Raw genomic sequence first — 16,670 nt, forward strand, 5'->3', positions numbered from 1 at the left:
CTCGCTCAAGAACACGATGAACACAGCCGGTTTAGAGTGGTTCGGACCGCCGGAGCGTAATACCCTACGTCCACTGTGTGCTGTATTGCTTGAGTATGGGTGAGCTCATGAGAGAGCTTGGCCTGCGTGTGTGCTCGAGAGAGCTTGTCCTGTGCAGCGAGCGCCTCCCTTTTATATCTCAAGGGAGGCGCGTACATGGTAGTTGGGTCCCCGACAGGTGGGCCCCAAACGATGTAGTATAAGATAACGTACTGTTCATACATTATGGCGTTGCAGGTCAAGGAGATCTCATCCCCGGATTTCCCTGGTCTGTCCGTGGGAATCTTCCGACCGGCGTGCTTTGTCCTGTCTTGTCGAAACGGCGCCAGGGTGTAGCGTGCGGCGTTGCCTGCAGCGTAGCTGAACGGCCGTGTAGCTTGCGGCGTAGGCGGCATGATGGAAAAGTGCCGTGCCGTCGTATCCATTTAATGCGGCGGACGGGCTCTGCGCGGATGCGGCGTAGGCGGCTGCGCCGTGTTCCTCGGTAATACGCGGTCTACAGTGAGACCTGACAAGGGCTGCCCCACGTGCCGCGGCGGCAGAGCGCGCCTCAACTACCCACATTAAATGCGGTGGGTGGGCGAGCCTTCCAGTGGAAGACCCGCGCCCGCGCCTGCGGGACACGTGGAGCCTCCGGACCCCCCCGGCTGTATGCTGGCTCTACGCGCGTGGGAGGTCCGGACAGACGCGGGGAGATCCCGGACCCCTATGGGGGGTCCGGGCCCTCGGCCGTTGGCTCGGAGCTTCCCCTCCTCAGGGACACGTGGCGTCACCGGACCCGTCCCAGAGCTGGGAGCGGGTCCGGGGCCATTGGCCCGGTGAGGTAGGAGCCTGACCCGTGAGGCCCGGCAGCTCCGCCCCTTATGGCGTAGTCGCGGATGACTATGCGAGTCCTGCCTTGCTGTAGTAGAAGTGTGTATCCCTGCTTCAGGGTACCGACAGTGGCCCCCGGGCCCACCTCGGGAGAGGTGACGAACCCGCAGGTGGGGCCACTACTGCGATTTGACTTTGCATAACTTGAAGCTTCTTACTGCAGGAGTCTTGTCCGGCCTTGACCATCCATCGGGTTTTTCATTGCCTCATCGCATCGCAACGGCTTACTGACTCATGGCCCCCACGCACAGTGGTTCACCTAGTCACGCGTGCGACGCTCAGCATTGTTGCGGCCGGAGTAAACGGGATATTTACCACCGGCGCAGTTCCCGAAAAGCTTGGTCATGCCAGCGCTTAATGCGCGCACGTCAGCTCAGCTTCCGCCTCACTTCGTACGCGGGCGACGGTTCAGATCCCGCCTTTTCACACCTTCGTGGTTACCCGCCTTCCCTGACAGGCCGGCCTGGGCCCCTTGTCATGGACTGGGCAGTTAACACCAGGCGCGAGCGTCGCTTGGGTCACAGTGACGGTTTCGGGGCGCACCGGTTGGGTCAGGCTTCATAAAGGGACAAACCGCATACCGCGGTTACCTTTCCGCTTTCACCTTCTTCCTTCCAACCTTTGCGCTCCTTGCCTTTGAGCCTCCTCCCCCCTTGCTCATCTGCGTAGAATGCTCCTGTTGGCGCTCCTTAAGTACCCATTTTATTATACAATTAGGAGTTGTTTTGGTAAATTCTTCGGGATAATTCATGTACTAACCCGCCACTTGGCACCCGAACTTGACCGTTTTCAATTTTGTCCTGGATTTTGGAGCATGTTGCATTTTGACAGGAAATTGGACATTTTCGGAGATGTTTTGACGCATGGTTACAACTGGGCTAAGATGAGGAATAAGAAGAAGAGGCCACACGCGAAAGATGGGACTGAAAGGGGGCAGAAAGAGCCCAGGCCGGCCGGCCTGGAGCCCTTGGGCCGGCCGACCTAGCCCATTTCGGAGCCCAATCGGTCTCAGTTTTCTTCAGCATGAAGTATGCGTCAACCCTAATCTATGTTTTACTAAAACCACCGACCATATCTGCCTATAAATACCCCGAGGCCGCCGTCAAAGAAGAGGATCATGTAGATCACAGAGGGAGAGCATCTAGAGATACATTCGAGTTAGACACAAGAGAAAGGCGACACCGGAGGCCTCATCGTCCCTCGGCGCCACTGCAAGTTGGAGGACAGCAAGGGATCCATCCCTTGCCGGAGATTTCACCACCATGATCGACTACGCTTCGCTTAGCTTCATGGGGTAAAGTCCTCGTTTGTTCATGGGGTTGTAAGGAGATCTTGAGTTGTAATTGCCGAATCCTTTATGAGATTGATTCTATCACGATTCTTGTTGATGATGGTTTGATGCTTAATAGTTCGCGACTTGGCTTTGGGTTTGCTTTGCTCTTGCATGGTTTACTTAGATTACATCAACTATCGTGTTCTTGTTGATTCGTTACCGATTATCCTCATGTAGTGACAGTATGCGGGAGGGAAAGATTTTGATCTTGGAACACACCTTTGGTAGATTAGATCCATTCTTCGTTGCTTGGCGATTACATCTCTAGTGATCCTAGACCCTATGGACAAATGCTCTTCATATCTTGTGCACACACCTACCATTGCTCACTAGTCTAGATAAGATTAGATTGGTTAGATTAGATCTATTTCACACTCATACACTCAATATAGATCTTTTACCAACATCATTAGTGCTTAGTTAAGCATAGTAATACACTTGTTCCGTGGATTGATAAACTTTGCGGAAATACTTTAAGGGAAAAGCTACACGATCTGTGTGCTTGTGGTACGTAAATTGGCGCTCTAAGGAGCGTCAACAAGCTTTTCTGGCGCCGTTGCCGGGGAACAAGCGATTTTGCTACGTTTAACTTTGTATTAATTTTGTTGGTTACTAACACCTAACCTTTTCCCTAGAAAATTTTTGTTTTCTTGTTTTTGTTTTGATTGTCTAGATGGGCCATCTCATTCAACACGTGGAGGAGGGAGAAAAATCACTAAGGGATTATGCAAGCCCGCGATCGAAGGACTTCGACATGCAAAAATCAGATTTGGTGTTGTGAGCCACCGAGTACGAGATCAAGCCTAAAATCATCAAGATGGCGGCGGCAAACCCCTTTAGAGGAGATGAGACGGACAACCCATATAGACATATCAAGTGGTTCACAATGCTATGCAACACGGTACAACAAGAGAAAGTTCTGCTAGCTTGGTTTAGATGGAATCTTTTCCCATACTCACTTGCGGAAGAAGCGAGAAGATGGTTTGCACTTGCATCCTTCGAGGTAAAAGGAAATTGGGATGACTTGATGAAGAAATTTTGCGAGCGGTTCTTTCCGTTAAGCAAGGTTCAACATATTCGAAAGCAAGTGATCAACTTCGCGCAAGGAGAAGAAGAAGGGATAGATCAAGCATGGGATAGATTCAATGGATTGATTGAACAAGGACCGAAGCTCGGATTTTCCGGTGAAGTACTCTTGCATACTTTTTATTTTTCCCTAACCCCCCGAGTGCATGCAGTTTGTTCAAATGTGTGCAGGAGGAGATCTCATGGAGAAAACACTCACGGAAGCCGCCCAACTCCTACAAAAAATCAGCAAGGGTGCGGCCATGTGAAGAGATTGAAAAAAATGATGTTCGGCGAGCTCCGAGGAAGAATCTCAAGTGCGGGTGCTTGCTGAAATTTTCAGAAAAGAGGCATCGGGAGTGAGGGGAGAACAACCGAAGCATGGGAAAGTCATAGAGACAAACCACGATGAAGAAGCATCGATCCGGAGTGCAACGAAAGATGACCCAGAAAAGAAAGGAAGAACCATGGGCACCGCCAAATCGCTAAGGGAATTCGAACAAATGGATTGGATACCAATTGACTTCGGAAGATTGTTCGACAAAGCAAGACCGCATCCAAATCAGCGAGGAATGGTGAAGGTGATAGCGGAAGACTTCCCGCCGGATAATCACACGGGATATACATTTGGCAAGGAATCGTCTGGTGATATTATTCGGAAACTTTTCGAAGAAAAAGAGGAAGAGATTGACTTGGACGAAGTGCTGGAGGTCAAAAAGATCATGGGAGTGAAATCGGAATCATCACGCTACGTGCACATAGCCCAAGTATATGCGATTGGAAGCGATCAAGGCGAAGGTAATCCATCACCCACACCTCATGTTGATTGCATGATAGACGGAACAAAATGTTGCAATGTTTTATGTGACGTTGGCGCCCATGTTAGTGTGATGAGTTCCAAGGTTTATGTTGAGCTTTTTAACGAAACATCAAACCTTGATGCCACAATCATTAAATTGATCATGGGAGATGGTAGATTAATTAAACCGCTAGGAGTGCTTAGAAATCTAAATGTTGCCATAGCGGGTAAAAAAATTCCTACCGACTTTTTTGTGATTAACGCTAGTGATGATGAGCATGAAGGTATAATCCTTGGAAAACCCTTTCTCAAATTAGTAAATGCTGTTCTAGATGTTGGAAAAGGGATTGTCACTTTTGATCTAGATGGAGAAAAGCGCACATTCGAATTTCATTCGAAACCGTCATTTGCTTCACCTCTACCTCTTGATAACGAAGATGTAGAGATCATTCGTTCCATTGATTCTTTCAGGGATCCTCTCCAACGCGCTTTGGAGAATGGAGACGCTCAAGACGATCAAGACGGAGAACTAGTGGAAACAATGGAAGAGTTGAAGCCGCAACACGGGAATTTGGAGGAAGAAAAATTTTAAGACATTGGAGAGTTAGATCAAGAAGAGGATGGTGCGCCTGATGTTGAGATGAAGCCACTCCCCAAGGGATTGAAATATGAATTTTTAGGAGATGGCAAGACTTTTCCGATGATTATTAGCGACAAATTGAGCCCGGAAGAGACGGAGAAGTTGCTGAATTTATTGAAGAAGCACAAAAAGGTGATCGGCTACTCGATTAACGACTTGAAAGGTATTAGCCCCACTTTTTGCACACATCGTATACAACTCGAGGAGCAATACAAGCCGGTCGTAGAGAATCAAAGAAGGTTGAGCCATGCTATGCGTGATGTGGTGAAGAAGGAGGTTATCAAATTGTTGAATGCCGGAATAATATACCCCGTGCCACATAGTGAATGGGTAAGCCCCGTGCATTGCGTTCCGAAGAAAGGAGGACTCACAGTTGTGAAAAATGAGAAGGAGCAATTGATACCACAAAGAAGCATCATGGGATGGAGGATGTGCATCGATTATAGAAATTTGAATAAGGCAACGAGGAAGGATTATTTTCCACTACCATTCATTGACGAGATGCTAGAAAGATTGGCAAAGCATTCACACTTTTGTTACCTTGATGGATACTCGGGATTCTTCCAAATACCTATTCATCCGGATGATCAACATAAGACCACGTTTATTTGCCCGTATGGAACTTTTGCATATCGGAGGATGCCTTTTGGATTGTGCAATGCGCCCGCTTCTTTTCAAAGGTGCATGATGGCTATATTTTCAGATTTCATAGAAGAGATTATGGAGGTATTCATGGATGATTTCTCGGTGCATGGTACTAGCTTTGATAATTGCTTGGCAAATTTGGAGAAAGTTCTTAAAAGATGTGGAGAGGTTGATCTTGTGCTTAATTGGGAGAAGTGTCATTTCATGGTGAAAGAAGGAATTGTTCTCGGTCATGTTATCTCCGAAAGAGGGATAGAGGTGGACAGAGCAAAAATAGAAACCGTAGAGAAATTGCCACCACCTACGGACATCAAATCTTTTAGGAGCTTCCTCGGTCATGCCGGATTCTATAGGAGGTTCACAAAGGATTTTTCAAAAATCACCAAGCCGTTGACACAACTTCTCCAAAAAGATGTGGAATACATCTTCGATAGTGATTGTCTTCACGCCTTTCGAACACTCAAGCAATCCCTCATAAGTGCTCCTATCATGCAACCTCCGGATTGGAATCTACCTTTTGAAATCATGTGTGATGCAAGCGACTACGCCGTAGGAGCCATTCTTGGACAAAGGAAAGAGGGGAAGGTAAATGCTATCTACTATGCAAGCAAGACTCTCAATGAAGCCCAATTTAATTATGCAACAACAGAGAAAGAATTGCTTGCCATGGTATTCGCCTTCGAAAAATTCAGATCATACATAGTTAATTCAAAGGTGATAGTTTATACCGACCATGCGGTAATCAAGTATCTCTTGTCCAAGAAAGATGCTAAACCACGCTTGATTCGATGGATCCTATTGCTACAAGAATTCGATGTGGAGATAAGGGACAAGAAAGGAGCAGAAAATGTTGTGGCCGACCACCTATCAAGGATGAACCATGGAGATGATGGAAAAGAACCGATCGAGGATCAAATGAGAGATGATCACCTATATAGAATTCTCGACAAAGATAGTTGGATGAATGAAATAATAAGGGCAATAAAAGGGATGCCCTTGGATCACTTGGACAAGAATGCAAGGAAAAGAGTGATCACGGAAAGAAGAAAATACTATTGGGATCCACCATACTTATATAGATATGGAGAATATGGAGTCCTAAGAAGATGCATACCGAGGGAGGAACGTGAAGAAGTTCTAAGGAAGTGTCACTCGTCGGGATATGGAGGACATTATGGGCACTTTAGAACTCAAGCTAAGGTATGGGCTAGTGGATTCTATTGGCCCAAGATGCATGAAGATGCGAAAAGATTTGTTTCGACTTGTCCGGAATGCCAAAGGACGGGGAATATCTCGCAAAGGAATGCCATGCCATTGAACTATAACTTGCAAATAGATCTATTTGATGTCTGGAGAATTGATTTCATGGGACCATTTGTGAACTCACATGGATTTGAGCATATATTGGTGATGGTGGACTATGTTTCAAAGTGGGTTGAAGCTATGCCATGTCGGAAGGCATCAACGGAGGAGTCCATAAACATGATTAAATCGGTAATCTTCCCTCGATATGGCATCCCGAGAATATTGATAAGCGACGGAGGAACACACTTCACGGGCAAAGACTTTGGTAAATGCTTGAAGAAATTGGGAATTGAACATAGAGTGTCCACGACTTATCACCACCAAACAAACGGACAAGCGGAAACTTCGAACAAGCAATTGAAGGACATTTTAAAGAAGACCGTGGTAAAAGGAGGAAAAGATTGGTTGAAGAGACTAGATGATGCACTATGGGCATATCGTACGGCACACAAAACCCTGATTGGTATGACTCCTTATCAATTTGTTTATGGAAAAACATGCCACTTGCCGGTTGAGCTAGAACATAAGGCGTATTGGGCGATGAAGGAGATGAACTTTGATGCGGAAGCCGCTGGAATTAAAAGGAGAATTCAAATAAGCGAATTGGAGGAGTTAAGATTGAAAGCGTACAATAGTGCATCAATTTACAAAGAAAGGATGAAGAGGTGGTACGACAAGCGATTACAAAACAAGGAATTCAAAGAAGGCGACAAGGTCGTACTCTACAATTCAAGATTCAAACTCTTTGGCAAAGGAAAATTACAAAGCAAATGGGATGGACCGTACGTCATACACTCAGTTTCACCTACGGGAGTGGTGACAATCATGGATGCGAAAGGCGACCAATATGTGGTGAACGGACAGCAACTAAAGGTATTCTTGGAGCCCGACGTCATGCCCCTTCATTACATTGACATATACACCATGGATGAGGAACCGGAACGTCAAGCCTAACGACGTTAAGCAAGGTAAGTTTGTAAATATTCTCTTTTAGATTTTATTTTCGTAGTTTTGTTTCTATTCTGGACGAACTTTGAGTAAAACATAGGCTTCTAATTTATTGGTGAGCACCTCGGAAAAAGCTGGAGTCCAGGGGGCCGAAAAACCCCCTGGGCCGGCCGGTCCAATACCCCTAGGCCGGCCGGCCTGAGCCTTCTCGTGTGCGAATCGGTCTCAATTTTTGGTAGGTGCGAGATAAGGAAATTTCAAACCTGTGCCTTATAGATTTCGCATGCCAAAACCGAAGAGATTTTGGACTTTTCGTCCAAGTCTTTTTGGGACATAAATAGAGGCGCGGGTTAGATCTATTCTCTCATATTTTTCAATCTACACCACCACCTCGTGAGAGACATCGACAATGGCCGGTCCAGCAAGCGTAAGAGCTATGATTGAAGCGATGGAGATCAATGAGAGGGGCATGACGCCCGACACCCCCACGCCAAGGACGACTAGCCCCATCTCGGCAACCGGTGCGCAGCCCCTCCTTGTCGAAGCAAAGCGATGTGAAGCGAAGGCCCCTCCGAAGAAATTCAATACTCAAGCAAGGATGAGCGTCGGAGGGAAGGGCCTTCAATGGTGCAACGAGAAGCTAGCTCAAGCCCAAAGGGTGGTCGTCATCATCAGCAGCGACGAAGACGAAGGTGAGAAGCGACAAGACAAAAAGCCACCGGTGCCTAGGCGTTCCTTGCGCCTCCTCGGAGTTAAAAGAAAGAACTACATCGAGCACACCCCGGAGCCGAAGGATTATGCGGGGGACAGCGATTGGGAGAGCATCATGAGCCCTGGTTCATGGGGCGCCACCGGTCATGACTACGATGATGATTGGCTGGGGTGGGCCGACGAGGAGAGAAGGGAGGAAGACGACCCCTCCGAAGGTGAAAGCGGCAAGAAGAAGAAGAAGGACGACGACAAGCCCGAGGATGACAGCCCCAACCACAGCAGGCATCACTCCGGGTGCTGTTTCAAGTGCCGCAATGAAATCGCGGATCTCCGCGCCACCATCGATAGGTGTCACGATCAAATCGTGGCAATGGATCGAAGGATGGACGACATCGAGAGCTTGGTTGAGAGAGACTACAACTTCCTTGTCCGCAACATAAGGAAGTTATTCGGGATGGTCAGAGATCTACAAAAGCAAGGAGGAGGGCGCCCTAGATGCAATTGCCCTATGTGCCATTGAGAACACCGACGAGCGTCACACCCGTCTTTTATATCATTGCGACGAGGACGCCGCATAATCTAAGCATGGGGGGAAGGTGTGACAAGTCATAGATCAAATTTTGGTCTTTGTTTACTTGAAAGTTCGTCGAGTGCGTGTCTTTAATTCCGCATGTGTGAGAGTCATAGTTTAGCATTGAGTGCTTTATTTTTCGCATGTGTGAGAGTGAGTCTTAAATTAGTGTTGAGTCATGAAAACAAAATAAAAAGAGTCTTTATTTTTTGTTGGATCGTGCATTTTATTTATGCATTCAGTTTTACTTTATTTTCTTTAAAGCAATTGTTCACGAGCGTTGTCATGAAAATTATTTCGTATTTGTGGAGCTTAGTAAATTATTCATCCATGTTAATACCCACACTTTAATTTCATAAAAATAAAACCCCTACAAGCATAAGGTTGATCAAGTTCTTGACAAGTCGAGAGTAAAAATCCTATCATCCAAAAGCTTTATTCGTTCCACCATAAGTATTGGATGTACATTGAGTTGAGTTAGGATTTCTTTCTCTTGGGAGTTTTAATTTTGAGCAATGATCATGTCCGTATTTTTCATCTCTGAATTGCTAGCCACGTCAATATTCGGTAATGAGAATTCCTCATTGGAATAACTCATGAAATCCACCGGATTCCAAAACCCGAACCTGAGATTATCTTGTTTATTATCCTCTTCCTTGACCACAACCCAGTTGTGAGGATACGTTCTGTTTCTGCGCATGATTTGTATAAAACATAATTTTGGGATGAAGAAAGGAAGGAGTAATAGAAAAACGGACTGAATCCGAGCTGGGAAAGCCCCAGGCCGGCCGGCCTACACCCCTTGAGCCGGCCGGCCTAGGCCTCTCTGGTCTCGGTTCGGGCTCCAAAAATTCAGGGAAACACTTCGGAGATTTGCCTATCTATGTTTTATAGAAAGTGTCCTATGAAAAGGTTCGGAACAGAGAGAGAAAATTCGGGAGAGAAAAGAAAGAAAGAAAAAAATTGTATGAGAAGAAAAGAAAAGAATAAATGAAGGGATTCTATGGTTAGAGAAGTGTAAAGAGATATCACCTTGTTGTTTGAGAACAATATCCTCAATTCCAACCATGTGCAATCCGACAACGAGGACGATGCTTGTGCCTTGAAGTCAATCTTTTTGTATGCCTTTGCACATGTCCACCATTCTAAATCTTCTTACCCTTGAACCCTTTACATTATGGAGAAACACTCATGATCATTGGCTCGGAAGGTAAGCAATCATTATAAGGTTTTCTTAATTTGACAATATATGTATATACTTTGCTAAACCTCACCTATAGCCCCACTTTATACTTGAGAGACTTTTGGGAGATGAGAGTTTGCAAATAATAATAGGATAGCCACTTTTATCGAGAGACATGAAAGGACTTGTGCAAGAATTTTTGGTCTAACCTTTGTTGTAGGGTATTTTGTTTCTTAATAAAAAAAGAGAGAAAAACCTCCACGGATGGCAATAAAAGCAAGTATTGTCGATATTCGAGTTGCCGGCTAAAGGTAAGAGTCGTGGAGTAATATTGGATGAGTTTTTAAACACCCATGATATGATTATCCTCGCTGCTCCTCTGACCTTTGTTTGAAGAAATATTGTTAGACTTGTTTGCATAAGTGAATTTTGCAGTTCAAGAACTCTTGAGCAACCCTTGGAAGGATTTGATGATTTGATTTGCTCGAGGACGAGCAAAAGCTAAGCATGGGGGGAATGTTGGCGCTCCTTAAGTACCCATTTTATTATACAATTAGGAGTTGTTTTGGTAAATTCTTCGGGATGATTCATGTACTAACCCGCCACTTGGCACCCGAACTTGACCATTTTCGATTTTGTCCTGGATTTTGGAGCATGTTGCATTTTGACAGGAAATTAGACATTTTCGGAGATGTTTTGACGCATGGTTACAACTGGGCTAAGATGAGGAATAAGAAGAAGAGGCTACACGCGAAAGATGGGACCGAAAGGGGCCAGAAAGAGCCCAGGCCGGCCGGCCTGGAGCCCTTGGGCGGGCCTAGCCCATTTCGGAGCCCAATCGGTCTTAGTTTTCTTCAGCACGAAGTATGCGTCAACCCTAATCTATGTTTTACTAAAACCACCGACCATATCTGCCTATAAATACCCCGAGGCCGCCGTCAAAGAAGAGGATCGCGCAGATCGCAGAGGGAGAGCATCCAGAGATACATTCGAGTTAGACACAAGAGAAAGGCGACACCGGAGGCCTCATCGTCCCTCGGCGCCACTGCAAGTTGGAGGACAGCAAGGGATCCATCCCTTGCCGGAGATTTCACCACCATGATCGACTACGCTTCGCTTAGCTTCATGGGGTAAAGTCCTCGTTTGTTCATGGGGTTGTAAGGAGATCTTGAGTAGTAATTGCCGAATCCTTTATGAGATTGATCTATCACGATTCTTGTTGATGATGGTTTGATGCTTAATAGTTCGCGACTTGGCTTTGGGTTTGCTTTGCTCTTGCATGGTTTACTTAGATTACATCAACTATCGTGTTCTTGTTGATTCGTTACCGATTATCCTCGTGTAGTGACAGTATGCGGGAGGGAATGGTTTTGATCTTGGAACACACCTTTGGTAGATTAGATCCGTTGTTCGTTGCTTGGCGATTACATCTCTAGTGATCCTAGACCCTATGGACAAATGCTCTTCATTTCTTGTGCACACACCTACCATTGCTCACTAGTCTAGATTAGATTAGATTGGTTAGATTAGATCTATTTCACACTCATACGCTCAATATAGATCTTTTACCAACATCATTAGTGCTTAGTTAAGTATAGTAATACACTTGTTCCGTGGATTGATAAACCTTGGGGGAATACTCTAAGGGAAAAGCTACACGATCCGTGCGCTTGCGGTACGTAAATTGGCGCTCTAAGGAGCGTCAACAAGCTTTTCTGGCGCCGTTGCCGGGGAACAAGCGATTTTGCTACGTTTAACTTTGTATTAATTTTGTTGGTTACTAACACCTAACCTTTTCCCTAGAAAATTTTTGTTTTCTTGTTTTTGTTTTGATTGTCTAGATGGGCCATCTCATTCAACACATGGAGGAAGGAGAAAAATCACTAAGGGATTATGCAAGCCCGCGAACGGAGGATTTCGACATGCAAAAATCAGATTTGGTGTTGCATGATGTTTGTGGGAGTGCGGCCCTGCACTGGGTAATTTGTGCTGTTCATCTAGCACATTTCCACCGACGTGGGGCTGCCGGTCTCTTCGTTCCTGCTGCTGCTGCTGCTGGAAGACTTCGGCCTCCAACTCCAGCACCTCACGCCCCACTCCCTCCTCCTGACGTCCATTTTCATCCATCTATGCGAGATGTTTGTGGGAGTGCGGCCCTGCGTCATCCTCTTCCGCTACTTCTTCGTGCTGGTGAAGTCCGAGAAGGGGAAGGATGAGGTGGGGGCGTACTACTTCCAGACGAGGAGCGACCTACCGAGGCCCTACATTCCCGGCCTCACTGGCGGGAAGTGGGAGGAGTGGCGCAAGGAATGGGTGATCGCCACCACCGAAGCCAACGAGTGCCTCGCCTTGCCGACCGAGGGACCTACCTCCGACCGCCAGTCCTGGCGGGCAAAGCTGACCCTGCCGCTGGCGTTCGACCCCGTGCTGAGCAAGATCAGGTCGCTGGCGGAGGGCGGCCTTACCTCGCTGCACGTGCTCGGGGATTTCCTGAAGCGCTGGATCGCCCCCCTGAAGCAGCGGCCGTGTCCTGCTTGGAGCTTCACCGGCTCCAACGACTGCAGCAGGACCCACCGCGGAGAGGGGAGCGATCTGACCCAGGAAGCCCTGGAGGTCCTGGTGAGGGCGGTGACCGGGGAAATCTTCATCCCAGAGCACCTGATCCTTTCTCAGGGCGTCATCCCCCTCTGCGAGGACTCACGCCTGAGGACCGCGGTGCTGGCCACCCTGCCGACCCTTGATGACGGTGGGCTGGCAGCGCGCCAGACCGGAGGCGACCTGGACCGTGGGATCCGGATCCCTGGTGCGTCCGGGGAGCAAGCCATGCCGAGCGCCGCGGGGTCCTGTCCTACTGCCAAGGGCAAGCAGGTCGTGGCTGGTAGCGCCGCCACGAGCGGTCCCGGCCAGGCCCGGAGCAGCTCCGGCGCGTCGTCGGGAGAAGCGGGTCGGCGCTGGTTGCACCGGGGCGACGGGACCCCGGTTACGGAGCCCTCCATGAAGCGTCAGAGGACCACTGAGGACGTGGACCAGGGTAGCTCCCGGGCCCCCGGCCCTCGCGGGACCTCCAGAGTAGCCGCGCCGCCACCACCGCCGCCGAGAGATGTCTCCCCCCGGCAGCAACAGCAGCAGCAGCAGCCACGGGATGCGCCTCCGCCGCCGCCACGGGAGCAGCAGCAGCAGCGGAAGCAATCGCCGAGCCTCCGTGGATGCTGGAGACCCGGCGCTTCAGGGTAAGTGTTATTCCGCTCACTCCCCTTATTCTTGGTGTTCCACTTTTTGCTGAAGGTTTCTTCTCTTTGTTTGCCAAGGCCCCTCGCCCAAGCAGTTCTTCCACCTCCGCTAGCTCGTCAGCGGGGGTCCAGGCGACCGGAGCCTCGGCGGTGACGGCGGGAGCGACGGCGGAAGCGGGGAGCTCGGGTGCGACGGCTTCCGCTAACCCGGTGGCGCCCGACGCGGCGGCGGCGGATGCGCCAGTGCCAGGTGCAGCCACACCCAACGCAGCGGCGACGGATGTGCCAGTGCCAGGCGCAGCCACACCCGACGCGGTGGTGCTGGATGCGCCTGTGCTAGGCGCAGCCACACCCAACGCGGTGGTGGCGGATGCGCCAGTGCTAGGCGCAGCCACACCCGACGTGGTGGCCCCCGAAGCTCCAGCTATGGCGGCGGCGCCGCCGACATCAGGTGCAGCGATGGCGAGCACAGCGGGAGAGGGTGCAGCAACGACGAGCACCCCGGTAGCCGAGGTCCCGACGCCTGTGCCGGAGGTTCCCACCCCCAGCTCCGAACCTGCAGCAGAGGAAGAGCTGGAGGTGGTCTTTGGAAGGCGGCTCCTGCAGGGTGCCCCGGAGGAGGAAGCGGCTCCCCTGCCCCAGGTGCTGGTCCGGGTCCGGCAGTCGATATAGGAGGCAACCTCTACCGCCGAGGCGGCCTTCCGGCGGGAGTGGGCTACTCTGGAGAGCGAGCGCCAGCGCCTCGGCGACTGGCACACCCGCCTGGAGGTGCGCATGAAGGCCGAAGCCTCCCTTGCTGCGCGTGTCCGGTCCAAACTCTAGGCCGACCAAAAGGCCTACCGAGCCAATCTTCGGAAGGTGTTCGACCGGGAGTTTGCGGTATGGAGCCGGGAAAAGGCCCTGGCGTTGCGGGAGGAGGCTTTTGCCAAGGAGGTGGCCAGCCTCGCGACTCAGCGGTCCGAGCTTGAGACTCACCTCGCGGCTCAGCGGTCCGAGCTTGAGACTCGCAGCCAGGGTCTCGAGATCCGCAAGCAGGAGCTCGACAAGCTCTCTGAGACCCGGCAAGGATGGCGCGACCAGCTGCAGGAGGCCGCCAGCAAGCAAGCTGTTGCCGAGTTGGAGCTTGAGGAGGACAGGAAGTCCCTTGCGAAGTGGGAATCACTCACCGCCAGCATGGAGTTCCAGCTTGAGCGCCAGCGCGAGGCCCTCAAGTCCCTAAAGGAGTCAACGGCGAAGAGGAAGGCCGAGCTCGAGGAGAGGAGCCGCGAGGTGGAGGCGGCCAAGGCAGCACTGGACACCCGGGTGCAGGAGGCGGTCCAGGACCTACAGGAGGACCAGCGCAGGGGGCCCCAGTATATCGTCGACTGGGCAAGCGAAGCGAGCCTAGCGCTGGTGCCACTTGGAATGAGCCCAATCCAAGTGGCGGAGCCGCCAGCTTCAATTGCTGACGCCCTCCCAGTGCCGAACTCCACTTCGGATAGGCTCCGGTGTCTGGAGCCGGTCCTTGCTGGCCATCTTGAAGCCGAGGGCCGCGAGCTGATTCAGATGGTGGCGGAGCACATTCTGACCTGCCTCCAGAGCCACGACCCATCTATCTTGCTAGCCCCCGTGCTCGATGGTCCAGTGGCGGAGACGGAGGCCTCTGCACGAGAAGGCGTGCAGGACGTCGTCGACTTCGTCGCTGCTTACTTCAAGCGCGAGCCTGCAGACTCCGGAGCTGGGCCATCACAGCAGTAGCACTTTTGTTTTGTTTTTTGTGTTATGTAACAAAACATTGTACTTGTTGAAACTTAATAGAAGAAAATTTCAACTTAGCTGTTTGTCAATTGTTCTGGTTTGCGGTATGCAGCACCCCGGTGCCCTGGCCCCCTGGCCGATAGGTTCAGTTGTTTGGACCTATCTGCCATCCGAGCCGTAGAAGACACTCTGGACCCTCGTATGAGGTTGAGCAAGCATCCTTGAGGATAGGTGTAGCATAGATTGCAAGTCGAACGAGCGTCTTATTTCCTGTGTAGCAGAAAGAACTACAGAGAGGAGAATCAAACTCACTTGAATGGTAGTAATGATACTGCAACTTAACTGTTGAGCAAGTGGATGCCGGGACCCCCTGGTAGGTAGGCTCAATGTTTTGAGGCTAGCTACCACTAGTCAAGGCTTAACCTGCGTACCACTCAAAGTCACAGCTTAGTAGCAGGCCCGCGGGACCTATTCTGGACCGGCCCCTAGGCTAGTACGAGGTCCGAGGCTCTGGATGCACAGGTCCAAGCAGTTCAATGCTTGTTACAGAGTGGTGGAGTGTGTAGGCTTAGGGTGCGAAACCAGGCTAAGGCGCTACACAGGGCTCCGGACCACTCCAGGAAACAATCACGACTTTACCGGACTTGGCTCCGACATTCTAGACCCCTCCTGGTAGTGGGTGTGGTCATTCTGTCATACTCGATCCTTTGAGATATGGGGCTGGACCTGCCGTGTAGGACTTAGGAAGCCAACCCTTGAGCCGGAATGGGGTCCAGGCCCCTAATTACCCAGCCCCGGGTACTAGAGCACTCGTTATAGGGTGGTGGAGTGTGTAGGCTTTGGGTACGGAACCGGCTAAGTGGCTACACAGGACTCCGGACCACCCCAGGAAACAAGCACTCCCTCTCCAGAGCAGGTCCTTAGGGGTCCGGACCCCTCTCCCTGCAGCAAGGGGGTCCGGACCTGTACGGTAGTCCAGCAACTCAATACAGATCTTAGCTGTAGCGACCAGGGTGGAAGTCCGCGCGGGGGTTAGAAAAGTAAAATCTCGATAATTAAAATGTGAAATTAAATTTTAACACAAAGACAGAACTGGGAGCAAATCTTTCCTTTGCAACTTGATATACATGGCTTACGCGATGGATACCAGAGGCCGGGTTTATGAGGGCGGACCTCTACCGCTCTGGACCGTGCGTTAATGCTAGCCGACAGTGCGATGGGTGCCAGAGGCCGGGTTTACGGGGGCGGACCTCCACCGCTCTGGGCCGCACGCTAATTCTATCTTATTACAAAGGAAAAATTCATTTCCCTGCTCTGCCTAAGTGTAAAACTTACGCAGATGTTCTATATTCCATGGGTTGGGCATCGGCACCCCATCTTCTGTGGCAAGGCGAACGCATCCGGGCCGGCATACTTCTGTAACCTTGAAGGGCCACTCCCAGCTGGGGGAGAGTTTGTAGAGCCCTGCTCGAATCAGGATCCTTCTCAGGACGAGGTCGCCAACCCGGAGCTCCCTATTGTGCACGAACCATTGATGATAGCGCCTGAGCGCCTGGTTGTAGCGTGCATTTCGGATTGCTGCTCGCCACCT

The sequence above is a fragment of the Panicum virgatum genome, chromosome 2N (assembly GCF_016808335.1).
Source record: "Panicum virgatum strain AP13 chromosome 2N, P.virgatum_v5, whole genome shotgun sequence".
Taxonomy (NCBI): Eukaryota; Viridiplantae; Streptophyta; class Magnoliopsida; order Poales; family Poaceae; genus Panicum; species Panicum virgatum.